Source organism: Pongo pygmaeus, chromosome 6 (genome assembly GCF_028885625.2).
Source record: "Pongo pygmaeus isolate AG05252 chromosome 6, NHGRI_mPonPyg2-v2.0_pri, whole genome shotgun sequence".
NCBI lineage: Eukaryota > Metazoa > Chordata > Mammalia > Primates > Hominidae > Pongo > Pongo pygmaeus.
In genome coordinates this window covers 55,324,114-55,339,326 of record NC_072379.2, presented here as the reverse complement: position 1 = coordinate 55,339,326, position 15,213 = coordinate 55,324,114, and positions in this window count along the sequence as shown.

Sequence of the window (15,213 nt, the reverse complement as noted above, 5' to 3'; positions counted from 1 at the left end):
TTTTCTCCCACTCTGTGGGTCGTCTGCTTACTCTGCTGACTGTTCCTTTTGCTTTGGAAAAGCTCTTTAGTTTAATTAAATCCTAACTATTTATCTTTGTTTTTATTGCATTTGCTTTTGGGTTCTTTATCATGAAATCCTTACCTAAGCCAATGTCTAGAAGAGTTTTTCCAATGTTATCTTCTAGAATTTTTATTCAAGCCTTAGATTTAAGTCCTTACCTAAGCCAATGTCTAGAAGAGTTTTTCCAATGTTATCTTGTAGAATTTTTATCCAAGCCTTAGACTTAAGTCCTTACTCCATTTTGAGTTGATTTTTGTGTAAGGTGAGAGATAAGGATCCAGTTTCATTCTCCTACATGTGGTTAGCCAATTATCCCAGCACCATTTGTTGAAAGGGTATCCTTTCCCCACTTTTTATAGCAGTACCATGCTGTTTTGGTGCCTATGGCCTTATAGTATAGTTTGAAATCAGGTAGTGTGATGCCTTCAGATTTGATCTTTTTGCTTAGTCTTGCTGTAAGGTAGAAGGAGTACCATAAAGTAGTCTATTCCATTAGTATGCCTATTCCACTGCTTATGTGCCAGGCACTGTTTCAAATACTTTACAATTATTAACTCATTTTGTAATCACAACAACTTTATGAGGTGGAAACTATTATTATCCCAAGTTGGGACATGAAAAAACTGAGGTAGAGACAGCTGAAGTAAAGTCACACTAAATGCTAGTAAGTGATAGAGCATAGGTTGAGAATTTGAACCTGTGTAATCCATAATCTGACTTCAGTCTCTAAGACCCTATACTGTTTCTACTGCTTGCTAATCCAGTCCTCTGATGATACATTGTTAGATTCTTTAAGTATTATAAAATGTAGTTCAAATATTTCTGACAAAATAGAGGAACATTAACTCCTAAGGGTGTAATAAAGTTTTGGATCCTGTTTAGAACTTTAGAAAGATGAGTGTAACATCAATTTTTGTTAAATTCACTGGCAAATTCTGTCTAGGCAAATTAAGAAGTTCAAGGTGCAGAGTGGATTGTTCGGTCGGAAGTATTTAGCTCGTAGTTCACAAAGATTATTTCCAAATGACATACTCAAAATGTTACATGTTCAGGTATGGACTATAAAAGACTCAGTATTGTCTCATGGCCAATCTGTTTTGTATAAGAACTTGACTCTGGCATGTAATTACAAATTGATACATTTTCATAGTGGATGGGTGATTCATTATGATTATTGAAATGTTTGGAAAATAGAGATAAATGATTACAAATGACATAGATAATTAAAGATGGGATGGTGGAGTAACCTTTTAAAAATCAATGCATATGAATCTTTTGATATATTGATCCACTTTTGCCTCTAGAATGATATATTGATCCACTTTTGCCTCTAGGAAATTTGAATTAAAAATACTGTAGAATTAAGAAATATAAATTAGTGTGTAATATTTCTTCTGATTTTTGCATGATGCCTATATTAGTTAGCATAATTAGCCAACTGTAAGTACCTTAAGTGCGGAGGGGGTTTGGGGGTGAAGGGGGAGACTTTTAGGCTCCTGTCACTAAGAAGTTTCAGACCACTTGTGCTGACATCAAGTTTCTGACCCTGTATCTCTTTGTCTGTCTTTCTCCCTACATTACAAAACATGTTCCTGCCATGTTGGTTTTATCAGGACAGATCTCATATATCGCAGCAGCAAAGATGGCCCCCAGGAGTTCCATGGACCCTTATTTCTCATCATTTAGAAGGAGAAAGCATCTCTTTCCTCAGTTCCTCTCTTCAGGACTCCCAGTACCCCTGCTTCTGATGACAGCCCATGGCAGGTGGGGAGGATGTGCAGATGGAAAGAATGAGAAGGGTAGGTGAGGCAAATGAGCAGATGCCCCCTGCAACTGCTGAACGATTTGCAAACAAAATATATTTAAACTTCTTCTTGGGATAATTCACTCTCTTTTTTTTTTTTTTTAATTCAAATTGCTCCAAAGTAGAAAGGATAGTCCTTTTCAAAGATAGGAAGTCCATAAGAGAGTAAAAGTTAATACAATATAATAAAATGAAATAAAAGATGGGAAATCCAGGCAGTGTTTTGTAAGTAATGTAGATGCTGATATACATTAAAAATATTAAGTGTTGGCTATATCATGGCCTTCCAAGGTGAGTTTTTACAAAGCAGTAGTAGTAGCCAGGTATATTAAAATACTAAAAAGATTTGGAGTAAAATAAATAACCTAGATGTGTTTTCTGGCTCTCAAACTTGCTCCTACTACTTGCTTATTGGAATTTTTATTTCTTTCTTGTCATTACTTAAGCAAGAGTCTTAATCTTTCTGAGTTTTGCTTTCTTCACTTGTCAAATGGGGATAATTAGACCTTTCTTGGATGGTTGATGCAAGGGTTAAAAGAGATGATGCACATAAAACACGTGCCAGTATAGTAGATCCATCAGTTTTCTGGAGTGATATATATGCTGAACATAGGTTCGATTCCCCTTTTCCTTTATTAGCCATTTTTTTATCACTTGACAGTATTTAATGCAAATGGAAACAAAAGTAGTTTATCCAAGTAGTACAGAATATGAATAGAATTAATGATAAATTATGCTCACTGTATTTCTGGTAATGAAAAAGACAAGCATATAAAAAAATTAATTACACCTTGTTATATGTCAGAAATCCAGTAGGAAGGAAAGACAGAACTGGACACCCACTGCGTCACAATCGTGGTGCGGCAGGCATTTTGAGAAGAGAGAATACTGGGCGTCACATTGTCACTATCGTCCTGTCAGTCATTGGTGACTGGGCCATATGAGGCCCTGGATAGTGCACAGCTGCTCAGCACAGCACCAAACCAAAGGACGTGGCAGGATCTCGTGTTTGGCCTAATTTTAAAAATTCAAAATAATATTTTCCTTCAATAGTGAAGAATGGGGCTAAATTATCAAATTTGTACCTTTAGATTTTGTGTTCACATTTTAAAGATAACACACTTCCATGTACTCTTATTTCTCAAAAATAGGTTACTGGTAGACTAGAAAATGTTTTGGATATATCTGAAAAATATTTCCTTTTCCTTGCAAAATGGCAAACCTCTCTTTTCAGCCTACGGAAAGGACATTTAAATGAGAGAATTCAATAAGTGTTTAGTTTTATGGAGCTCTTACTACTTTGGGCCCACAATTAAATCACAGGTAAGGGGTTTTCATCAGAAAAAATCTCTAAGTATGATGAAAAACAACAACAAAACTGAATTAATTTACACAGCCTAACAACATATGATCATAATTTCCCTCGGATGCGGTTTATTGTTGGTAAAATTTAGAAAAACCCACATGTATCATTTTAAAGTACATCTGAAGTATATTTTCATGAAATGTACATGGTTGTGTAGTTAAATGTTTATGGGAACTTTTCATTTTTTTGCCATTCGGCCTGCTTTCAAAATATTCAAATATATTTGGCTTTTGTAACTTTGCTAATTAAACCTTCTAAAACAGATGGAATTATAGAAATTACAGGGTTTAAAATATCATCTTAATTGGTTTACGATCTATGTGACACGTAGTGCCATTCATACTGTATAAAATAGATACGAATGGCTCAAAAGAGATGGCATACCAATTAATTTCTTTTTAACTCTTTCAATTAAATTTAGTTTTCTTCATTATTTTCTTCCCTTTTCATTAGCCTGGCTCACAGGGAGTCTGGTCAACCCTGATTGTGAAGATACAGGTTGTAAGCTGAGATCATATTGGAGAGTTTCTTTTGTGACTGAGGGGTAGAGAATCTGAATTTACCTTCATTCTAAAGAAAATAAATAATCTTAAGACAAGCTTTAAGCATGCATATGGCTGTCCCCTCAAGTAATGTGTAGATTAATCTTTCTTCTTCTAATGATGATTGCCTTATGTGTGCAGGCAGCCATATTTCTCTGATTTCCTGGAATAGTCTTGATTTAAATGTCTACCTTACAGTCCCACTAAGAACACTTAGATTTGTCAGACCACATGTTCCGATTTCTGAGTTAGGATGGGACGCTATAATCTCTCTATGTAGAATGTTGGGAAGTTTAAATAGGCTGCTTCATGTGTGTCTATGTGCCTTGAGATCAAGAATCTGGTTGAATACAACTCACCCAGACCTCTAAAAATTCCAATTTCGAGGCCACGATGAAGGCCTGTTATATAATAAACCTGCTTTACCCAGCAAAATAACATGCAGTTTTAAAAAATACCATTGTACTATTTGTTGGCTACTCTTGGCTATCAAAATTAAACTTGACTGTTTCTTTCAAATATCTCAATTTGCCATTTAGATGTGATTTTAAACACACTATTCCCCTCCGTTGCCATGGTAGCAGGTTTGGGCCCTCATGGGTGACAGAAAAGTACCAGAGTTCTGGTTCCTCTTTGAACACACATGTTCTCTGGGTTTCGCCTTGCAGCCCAGGAAGAGAGGAGGCTTGGAATCACCACACTTCCCACAGCAAGGTAAATCCGTGCATCAAATAACACTCAGAGCTTGGGAAATCGCCCACAGCAGGGACAGATTACCTCTTACAGTCACTATGGAGAACAATTCAAATCCTAGCTTTAATGAACCCGGATAGAGCTCTTCTCCTCCCCACCAATGTGACATTTTGCAAACATTTTATATATCAAGGAAATATTTAATTGAAACGTGCTTCTGAGAATGCCTACCAAGCCGGCTCTAGGCATCTTTCAACATTGCAGGGGTCAATTAAAAGAACCAATCAACTGTTTTTTAAAACTTTAAAATATTTTTTAAAATAGGGTTGGGGGGAAAGAAAGTGGACAAAAAGTAATGTTAAATAGCATGGAGCATGACTAATGGCACTAGCATGTTAAAATCATTGGGAAAATGTCCTTGGAAGACAAATGAATTTTCAGCAGAATAATTAACTTAATTAACAAATTTGCATGCATATTCATCAGGCTATTGAAGTCTTTCCAGCCCAGCTTGATGAGCGTTGGTGTAATAATTGTCTCATTTACATTCTGCAATCTACTACAATTTAGGGCATGCAAAAAAAGCCGACCTCTTCCCTTTGACTTTCTTTAGGAGCCATATACTCCTAAAAACACGGCCTTCACCCTCTCTGTGGCCTTTGGTCCAGGCCTTTTGAGAGAACCCCCAGAGAGAGTTGACTGTGGTTTCCCATCCCCCAGTCTTTCCCTTCTTTCTTCTTTTTATTTTTTTCCTTTTGGCCCATGTTCTCTGTTTTTGCCTCTGCTTGCTCTCCTGGGTAAATCTTGGCACCAGTTCTGACTTCAAATCTCTTGGGTCGCCAGACTGCATCATGTAAAAATTGCCATTTCCCTCTATCTCTGCAGGGCAATCTTTAAAGGCAGTAAGGTGTGACGCTCCAGACTGGCAGCTTGGCAAGACAGAGCCCATGGATACCAGCACACGGGAATCTGGACGGCTCACTCTGACAGCAGTCAGCACTGGGAACAAAAGGAATGGAGGGAAAAAAGCGCAAATGTATTTTTACATATTGTAGGCATATGGCCACAAGACCAGCAGAAATATATTTAATTACCAATTGCACGCATTGAGGAGAAAAACACTGGAAATGGGGAAAAAACTGTATACACAGCAATATTATTCTAATTTAACTTTTCACCTCAGTTTTTTTTTTTCTTTCTTTAATTGAAGATGGAAGGGAATGTGGGTTGGAATCACAAAGGGTTATCTTCTGGAATTCTATCAAAGGTGATGTGGGATTTTGACATGCCTTCTTTAACAGCATAACACTATATAAAGGAATAGGAAAGTTTTCTTTTAATTATTTTAATTATGAAATAATTTGACTAAGGCATTTTGGGGGAGTGGGGCAGACCAGATTTGAAATATACCAGTTAGACAATCTTACTGTCTTGTTACAACTGTACTTTTGATGTTACACATTAGTTTAGGCCTCAACAATTAATAACCTAATCTTGAAAAATTATATTCTTGTTCTTTTCTATGAAAGCAGAACACTTCAACCATATTTATTGTCAGTCATTGTCCTAGCCAATGGAGGTACAGAGGTGAATCAGATATTGTCATCCCTGCACTGAAGAAGCATAGCGTAGTCTGGGAGACAAATACACATATATATAATTGTAATGTTATACCATTAAATTATTAAATATGTTAAAATTATCATTAGCTAAAATCACAATTATAATACACATAATACCATCTATATAAGGCAATGATGTAGCTATATGAATCCAGGGGCCGTAGAGGATTGACTCTTAGTTCAATCTGGATGTTAGTCACATTGGAGGACCAGGGAGGTGACCTCTTCCAGGAAAAGCTGATGAAAAGGATCAGTGAAAAAAAGCCTGGAAAGAAGGCAGTTGCATTTTGCAGAATGAAAGAGTTTGGGCCAGTGTGAGCCAGCTCCCTTCCTAGGGTGCCGGCTCAGGGAGTCAGGTAATAGGGCCAGGGAAACATGTGGGCCCACTGACTTGGGAAAGAGAGAGGGGCCTGCACCTCCCTCTTGGCAGGAAAGAAAATCACAGCCCTGAAAAAGTAACTTGCCAGGAGTCCCCTTCTTTGTAGCATTCCTATCACTGACTTCCTGTTAGCCTGGGTCTCCTATTCTCATCCTGCTCTTTGAAATCCTTGGTGGCCAGTGCCAGCTATGTAGGTGACCTGTGCTCCCTGCTCCCATGGAGATTCTGCCCAGCTGACCAGCCTTGCAGCCTGTTTCTGCAGCCCAGATAATGGTTCAGAGGCATGTTAATGTGTGCTTTACTTTATGTAGCAAATATCATCTTGAAAAGTTTTTTTGTAAATTTACTTTTTTTTTTGTAAAGCGACCTACATAATAAAAGCACTAGGGGAGCTGGTTATTTAAAGGAACGCTGTAGTGAATCTTTTCATAATGTAGAAGCCATTCCTTAATTAATCTTTTTTTTTTTTTTTCATCAGATATACCTGTGCCTCTGTGGCTTTTTTTTTTTTCTAAGAGGAAGCAGCATAGGCTATAGAGCCAAGTGCATGAGACTGAGGGCCAGAGCTTCCAGAGTGCGTGCTGAGCTGTTGCTGGCTGCCACTGGGTTGAGGATGTGAGCATGACCTTGGGGTCAGTTCCATCTTCTGACAAAGGCAGAATCAAATGGGCTCAAGCTCAAATCCGGGTTTTACCATCCATCGACTTCATTTGGCAATTCACTTGTTTTCTTTGAATGTTAGTTCTTTACCCATGTACTGGGTGGTTACATACGTCAAATAAAAAAGTTTCTCCGAGGGCCTGGCATCATAGCTATGACTAAGGGTTTGCTTGACCCCACTCCAATTCTACTCTGCTCCACTCTGCAACAGCCCCTTGGAGCAAGAGCCACAGCTGGACTTGTTGGGAGGAAATACTTGTTAACTTGGACCTCCCTGCAACTGTTTCCTCAGAGGAGAGGAAATGCCCACTCTACTCCCCAGGAGGAAGGTGGATAAAAGACAATATTTTAGACCATTCTTTACCGCTGGTTGCCCATGGTAAAAAGTGATTGATCTTAATAGTAAAGTTTCAGATACAGCCATCTTGGGCAGGTCTGTACATTCAAGTATGGTAGTATGGGTTGCCCTCCCCCACTGCCACACCCTCAGACAGGCCCATATGGTTTACATTGTCCCAAATCTGCTCTTTTTTCCATATCTGAGCCCACCCCTGTGGCTCTTCAGGAGCTTTTGGTCTGAGCAAGGGTCCCACAGCCTCCCGTGATACTGTTTCATCAGTTATAAACCTGTTGGAACATTGTGTCTGCTCAGCTTGCTAGAACTTTTCACCTCCCTATCCTCTAGCTGCTGGGGAGGGCAGACACCTGCTTGGCACCACACATGCTTTCCAGTCATCTGGTCACCTGTGGGCCTGCAGCTAGGGTGGTGGTTGTGGCTGGAGCTCAGAGCCACGTCCAGTGAGGGTCACAGAGCTCCTCAAAGAAGTGCTGGGAGTGGGACTCCAACTCACCCCAGCACTGAGATGGGGTTGAGGGATGTGGCTGAATGATCAAAGGGATGGCCATGGACTCTATCCAGGAAGAGAAATCCCAAGGGCAGGCAGGTTAACCTGTCCCCATAAACTCGTGGGCAGGCGCTGGGGTACCCAGCCCTGACTGATGAGAACCGACAGCTGTACCCTTTTGGTTGGCATTTCTGAGAATTGCATGGACAATTCTCTTTTCTTACTGAAGGAAGGACACATATAGAGGTGGTTCCAACTCTGGTGCTGGTATATTTGTGACAACCACTGGGATCATATTACCAGAGTAAGTTTGACCAATTTGGGGAATTGGACTTGGAGAGGTCAACACTTAAGAGAAAGGCCAAGGTCATGGCATGGCTCAAATGGATCCCATTTCTTGCACATGAGTTACACTGACTCAGTTATTGGAGAGCCCACTTGTGCTTGGGTAGGAATTTGAAATGTTGAAGTACTCGTGGGTTAGGGACCTGCTGGTAATGACCCTCCTGTAACCCAAACTCAAGATACTTCTGGAAAATAGACTACATCAGAAGACTTCTAAGATCCCTCATTCACTCATTCATCTATTCATTTATCTGGGATTTATCAGGGACCTACCATGTGCCAGGTACTATACCACCTGTTGGAGAAACAATGGTGAATGAGTCCCTGCACTTCCTAGGCTTGCAGTCCAGTAGTAGAGAGGCAAGCAAAGACAATTAACTCAGTATGAGAAGTACAAAAGATAGGGGAGCACAGACCAGGAAGAGCACACCCAGTTTAGAGGGACTGGGAAACATTTCTGGAGAAAATGATCGGTAATGTTAGATGTTTTTGCCCAGGAAAGGCTGAGGGGGGTGACAATACCCTTCCATGAAGGCTTGCACTGTGAACAACACTGAAGTGACTTGCCCAGGGACACTCTATAAGTAGCAGAGCCTGGATTGTTCAAAAGCGAAACCCTATGTTCTTAATCACGTTGCTCCACTGTCAATATTGAAATGATTATTCAAGAGGCCCAACTATTGATTATAAACAATAGTGCATTGCAGATCTGACTGCTCTCTTGGCCATGTGGGGCTTTGAGCTCTAGCCCCTAAATCAGTAGAGAAAACACAATCCAGTCACAGGTGGTGGCTCACGCCTGTAATCCTAGCACTTTGGGAGGCTAAGGCGGGCGGATCACTTGAGGTCAGGAGTTCAACACCAGCCTGGCCAACATGGTGAAACCCGTCTCTACTAAAAATACAAAAAAATTAGCTGGGCGTAGTGGCAGGCACCTGTAAGTCTCAGCTACTTGGGAGACTGAGGCAGGAGAATCGCTTGAACCCAAGAGGCAGAGGTTGAAGTGAGTAGAGATTGAACCACTACACTCCAGTCTGGGTGCCAGAGCGAGACTCTGAAAAAAAAAAGAAGGAAGGAAGAAGGAAGGGAGAAAGGAAAGAAAGAAAAGAAAGAAAGAAAAAGAAAGAAAGAGGAAAGAAAGAAAAAGAAAAGGAAAGAAAGAGAAAGAAAAGAAAAAGAAAAGAAAAAGAAGAAAGAAAAAAGAAAAAGAAAAAGAAAGAAGAAAGAAAGAAAAAAAGAAAAGAAAGAGAAAGAAAGAAAGAAAGAAAGAGAAAGAAGGGAAGGAAGGAAGACAGAAAGGAAAGAAAGAAAACACAATCCAAACTATTGAGTAGTCAGGGGAGTTATGCAGAAACAATACCGATGTTGTCTGGACCCTGAATAACATATTCCAAACAACTTTCTCATTGCCTAAGTAAGTCGAAAGTACTGTTTTGCAATTTTGTTGTAATGTGCAAGTATGGTTGATTTCATGTGTCTTAAAGAATTATGCTCTGTAGACACCATGTGATTACTTTTTAAAGTGAAGTGAAGTAAGAGTGATACTTAATATCACAGTATTAGGGCAATGCCTTTATAAATTAGATGCCTACTTTGAAATTTATAAAATTGTGGCACCAAATATATGTACAGTCAACCCGCCGTATCTGGAGGTTCCACGTCTGTGGATTCAACTAATCATGAATTGAAAACATTTTTACAAGATGGCTGATCATGTCTGTCCTGAACATATATGGAATTTTTTATTGTCATTCCCTAAACAATATAGTATAGCAACTATTTACATAACATTTACACTGTATTAGGCATTAGAAATAATTTAGAGATGATTTAAAGTATACAGGAGGTTGTGCACAGGTTGTATGCAAATACTATGCCATTGTATATGAGAGACTTGAGCATCTGTGGAGTTTGATATTAGCAGTAGGTCCTGGAATCAATCCTCCATTGATACTAAGGGATAACTGTATATTCATATTCTGTCTCCTGGAAAGATATAAAATGTCTCAAAACAAAAGTAATTTTTTTTAAAATTAAGATTCAAAGAAATAACACTAAGAAGTTCAATTTGAATGGAATATACATAAAATTTATTTCTGGGTTCCCTGGGAGCCAAAGCAAAAAGGGAAACATGAAAAAAATGCATAATTTTTTTATCCAAAAGGAGGAAGCAGATTCACTCCCCTTGGAAAAAAAAAGTGTTTGCAAAGACAAAAATTCTAAAAATAGTAATTTAACGTAGACTTAACCTTTGGAAGAAAGAAGAAACAATTCAAGGTGTTTGTAATGTAATGGATTATCATATAATCAAAAACTATGATGAAATAGAGAACACTCTTTCCTTTAAACCTGGAACAGAGAAAGAATTCCTATCAGAGAACTATTAATGGAAAGTCAGAACTGCTAGGCTCTGATGTGCAGATCTAGGTTCAAAATGCAGCGCTTACTTATCTATTTAGGTTTGTATTTATGAGGCAACTATTTGTTGATTACCTAGTCTGTGCCATTCATGTTTCTAGGGCTGTGATGGAGTGATGAAAAAGAAAAAGTCCCTGCTCATAATTCACATGATGACTCCAGCACATTAATATAAAATTTTACAGTTTTAATTGTCACATGATGTGTGATGGATGAATTATGAGTTAATCAACTTACATGATACTTTATGGTTTGCAAAATGTTTTCACACATCATTACAACCCAAATCTCCTTGCAGAAGCATGGGGACAGTCCAGACATAGCTCAACATTCAAATTTGGACTGATGCTCCTGGTTAAAGAGTCTTGATATATCATGAAAGTATTGTTTGTGCTTATATTTTTCCATTAAAAAGGATATGCTTAAGAGCCCATTTCAGTAATTAGGAAGAGAGTCAGCTAGCAAATGCCACAAGAGACTTTAACATACCTTGATGTGCTTAAGAGTTGAACATTGCACTTAGTGACACTTAGTTTAATGAATGTCACAATTTTCTTCACATCCCATGAAGCATTGCAGGACTTTTGGCAAAATGTGAGGTCCTTGTGCTAGGCACAGCTAGGAAATACTAATAACTGTTAAATGAGAGCCGCTTGTTCCTATCTTAAGGCAATGACATCATTCATATGGTTCACTCAGCCTCTCAGGCCTTTTATTCTCCTCCTTCAGCATGCCTATTGCATACAACAGGTAAAGAATTCTCCTTCTTTTCCAGTTAATTAACCCACCTGCTAATAATACTCTTCTGCCCTTGATTGATTCAGAGCAACCTCCAGCTGTCAGCCTCCTAGCTGGTCAGAAGCTTTTGATGATGAAAATGGAGTCCATAAGAAAGAAATGGGCTACAAATATTAAGTGCAGGCAGGCAAGGTGCAAGTAGGGAGATATCTTATCCCAGTTTGCCCAGAATTTTCTGCTTTTGGTGCTGAAGATCCCAAGTCCTGGGAACCCCCTAAATAGGACTAGGAATTGTTCCCCTAAGTGCAGGGAATCATCTTTATAGTCAAACAGCAACAAATGAGTAAACACGAGGGGGCAGGTAACATTGGATGTTTTAGTTTGGATTACTCCAATAGTAGGCCCTAAGTCTAGGATTCCATGCAAATAGTTTACTGGGAGATGATCCTAGGAAACAGTGGTAGGGGAGAGGAGAAATGAGATAGGAAAGCAAGTTGCCACTGTGGGCATCTGGAACCTATTCCTACTGAGAAACACTGGGAGTAGTGCAATACATGTGCCTTTGAGCCATGCTGCCTGAGGGGAATTGGAGTTGGGGTAACTACCAGTTGTTAGTTGAAGTCTGTTCTTAGTGGTGGAGGCTATTATTTCTGTCTTTGAGCTGAACAAAGTTGTCTCTCAGGTCTCCTATAGAAATATCTAGAACATGACCTCCTTCTGAAGTTTGTAATGTATTCAGAGTGGAATGCAATGGTAAGCTGTGCACCTGGGTATACAAGCAAGTTACCTGGAGTTGATGACTGAGCTACATTCAGCCTCATTCAGCCCTGAAGACCAAGATTATTCATCTTCCATGTGACCTGATGAACACCTCTGCCAAATAGAGATTATTGAATCTGGATAGAGGCTGAAGAGTCAATCAGATTGTTGTTCAAGGAGTTTAGCAAAGACAATTGGTGAACAGAAGCCATATGTAATTAAAAGCCTCACTGTAGGGAGAGACCAGTGTGAGAATTGCTTGGTTGTAGTGGAGAGATCTTAGGCACAAATGCAGAGCAGTTGTGTGGAGCTGTGGTCATGACAGAGGGTCATTGGAATGAGAAGCAATGTTTCCCTGCCATGGAGAGGAAAAGGAAACCAGGTGGCTCAACCTGGCTTGTGTCTTAAAAGTCAACCCAGCATCTATGAGTCTGCCTCTGAGGCTGTTGGGACACTCTTCCGTATTCTTCAGTTCCCACCTGCAGCCTTATGAGAAATGGTTAATTGTCTCCACCAACCCGAAATAACCCAACTAACATATCTTTTAAGTATTTGAAATCACCACTCACCTGTCTCTGACTTAGGCTAAACAATTTTAATTCCATTATTTCTTATTTTTATGATTTAAACATTAGTTTAATTTTAACTTTTTTTTTTTTGAGATGGGGTCTTACTCTGTCACCCAGGGCTGGAGTGCAGTTGCACATGGCTCACTGCAGCCTCAACCTCCTGTGTTTAAGCGATCCTCCCTACCTCTAGCCTCCTGAGAAGCTGGGACCACAGGCATGTGCCAGCATGCCCTGCTAATGTTTACTTTTTTATTTTTGTAGAGATGCAGCCTCCTTATGTTGCCCAGGGCTGGTCTCAAACTCCTGGGCTCAAGTGATTCTCCTGCCTCAGCCTCCCAAAGTGCTGGGATTATAGGCATGAGCCACTGCACCTGGCCTTATTTTGAATTTAAAGACTCATACATTCAATTCAGCCTCTTCAAGTCCTCCTACCTAGGAGGAACTGAGGAGTAGACTAGAATGAGATATGAGACTTAGGATCAGAAATACATAGATTCCAAGCTTGGCCCAGCAGTCCACTTTAAATGTGCATATGGGCAAGCTACTTAACTTCTCTGAACCTTAAATGAGAATTATATTTATAATTAACAATATTATTATTACCCCCACAAAAAAATAAGATACGTGAAAATCTTTTTCTCTACCCATCCTTGCCCTCAAATATATTCTATCAAAGACTGAGATTTGTTATCTTATAAAATAGAATCTAATAATATAAAGAAAATAAAAGAATAGGAATTAAAAACACGGTAAATGGAGAAATGATAAGTGAAGACAGCCAATATTATTTGAGCTACACACTTAATAGTGAGCTTCTTGGAAATGAAAAAAGCAAAATGCAATAGTCACATCCTACTCTAATAAAATGAAATATAAAATTTTATAAAGTAAGAAATACGATTTTTAGTTTACCTGTAATGTGAATTGTTACATTGGTTCTGTTTTAAGAGACATTGAAACAGACAGCAGAAATTTTATAGTAGACAGAGAAAGGACCTCTGTATCCTATTTCTTATATTAACTGCAAATTAAAAGCGATGCATGTAGAGTTGTGCTGGAGGTTTCTTGAAGGTATTTACATAGACAGATGAGAGAAGGTATAGCCAAGGTAGCCAAGGCATGTTTTTTCTTTTCTTTTTTTTCCTTTTTTTTGGCGACAGTTTCTCACTCTGTTGCCCAGGCTGGAGTGCAGTGGCACGATCATAGCTCACTGCAGCCTCAACATCCTGAGCTCAAGCCATCTTCCCATGCAAGCCCCCCAGTAGCTGGGACTACAGGCGCATGCCAGCACACTTGGCTAATTTTTTATTTTTAGTTTTTGTAGAGACGAGGTCTCACTACGTTGCCCAAGCTAGTCTTGAACTCCTGGACTCAAGGGATCCTCCCACCTCAGTCTCCCAAAGTGTTGGAATTACAGGCATGAGCCACTTCCTGGCCAAAGCATGTGTTTTCTAATAAAAGTAAATAAATGTAGCAACACAGCCTGAAGGATCTAGAGTAATTGTTTATGTCCTTTCTCTAATTGTTTTCAAATATGAATTGTCTTGGTTTATTTTCATATTGCACTAGCTTCCTAACTGGTCTCCTTGGCTGCAATCTTGCATGCCGTGAGTCTTTCCTCTATGCAGCAGCCAGGACAATATTTCTATTTTGTTGTGTCACTTGCTGGTTTTAAGCTATTTCTATGGTCCACTCCTAAATTCTTGCAGTTTTTCAAATATGCCATGTAGTTCCCCCTTTGCACATTCTCCTTTTCCTGGAATACCATCTCTATTGTCAACTAGATTGCCAGGTTAATATCATCCTTTGGCAGTCAGATCAGACATCGCTACTTCTAGAAAAACTTCCTTAACCACCCCGACCTTGTCTGAATTTGTTTCCTCTCCTCTGTGTTCTTAAGCATTCTACTACACAGTATTGTTATTTTGTATTTACTTGTCTATAAGTCAGAGGTGCCATTGTCAGATCTTCATCAAGCCTTCTGTGTTGGCAGAGTCCTGTTATATGGAGGGGCTTAATACATATTTCTTAAGTGAGTGAATGACTTAGGAGCTGGCTTTCAAACCAATAGTCAATGTCATGTTAATAACCAATGGACATTTTCCCAAAGTATGTTTCAGAAAACATTGCTTCTGAGAAATATCATAGATGTACTGGACAGAACACTTCCATGGTTAAGGAAGCAGAAAACTCTGCATATTCTATCTCTCCAAAAAGTCGCTATTTTCATTAGAATATTAAAGGCTCTGGCATGTTTTTCAATTAATAAACTTATTTACTATATATTTTTCTTACTTTTGTGTGTGTGTGATTGTGTAGTATCTGTTGGAACTAATTCCCTACAACAAAAACAGCTTGAAAAACATTGCTCTGCAGGCTTTACTTAAAATTCAGAAATCAGACCAAGCAC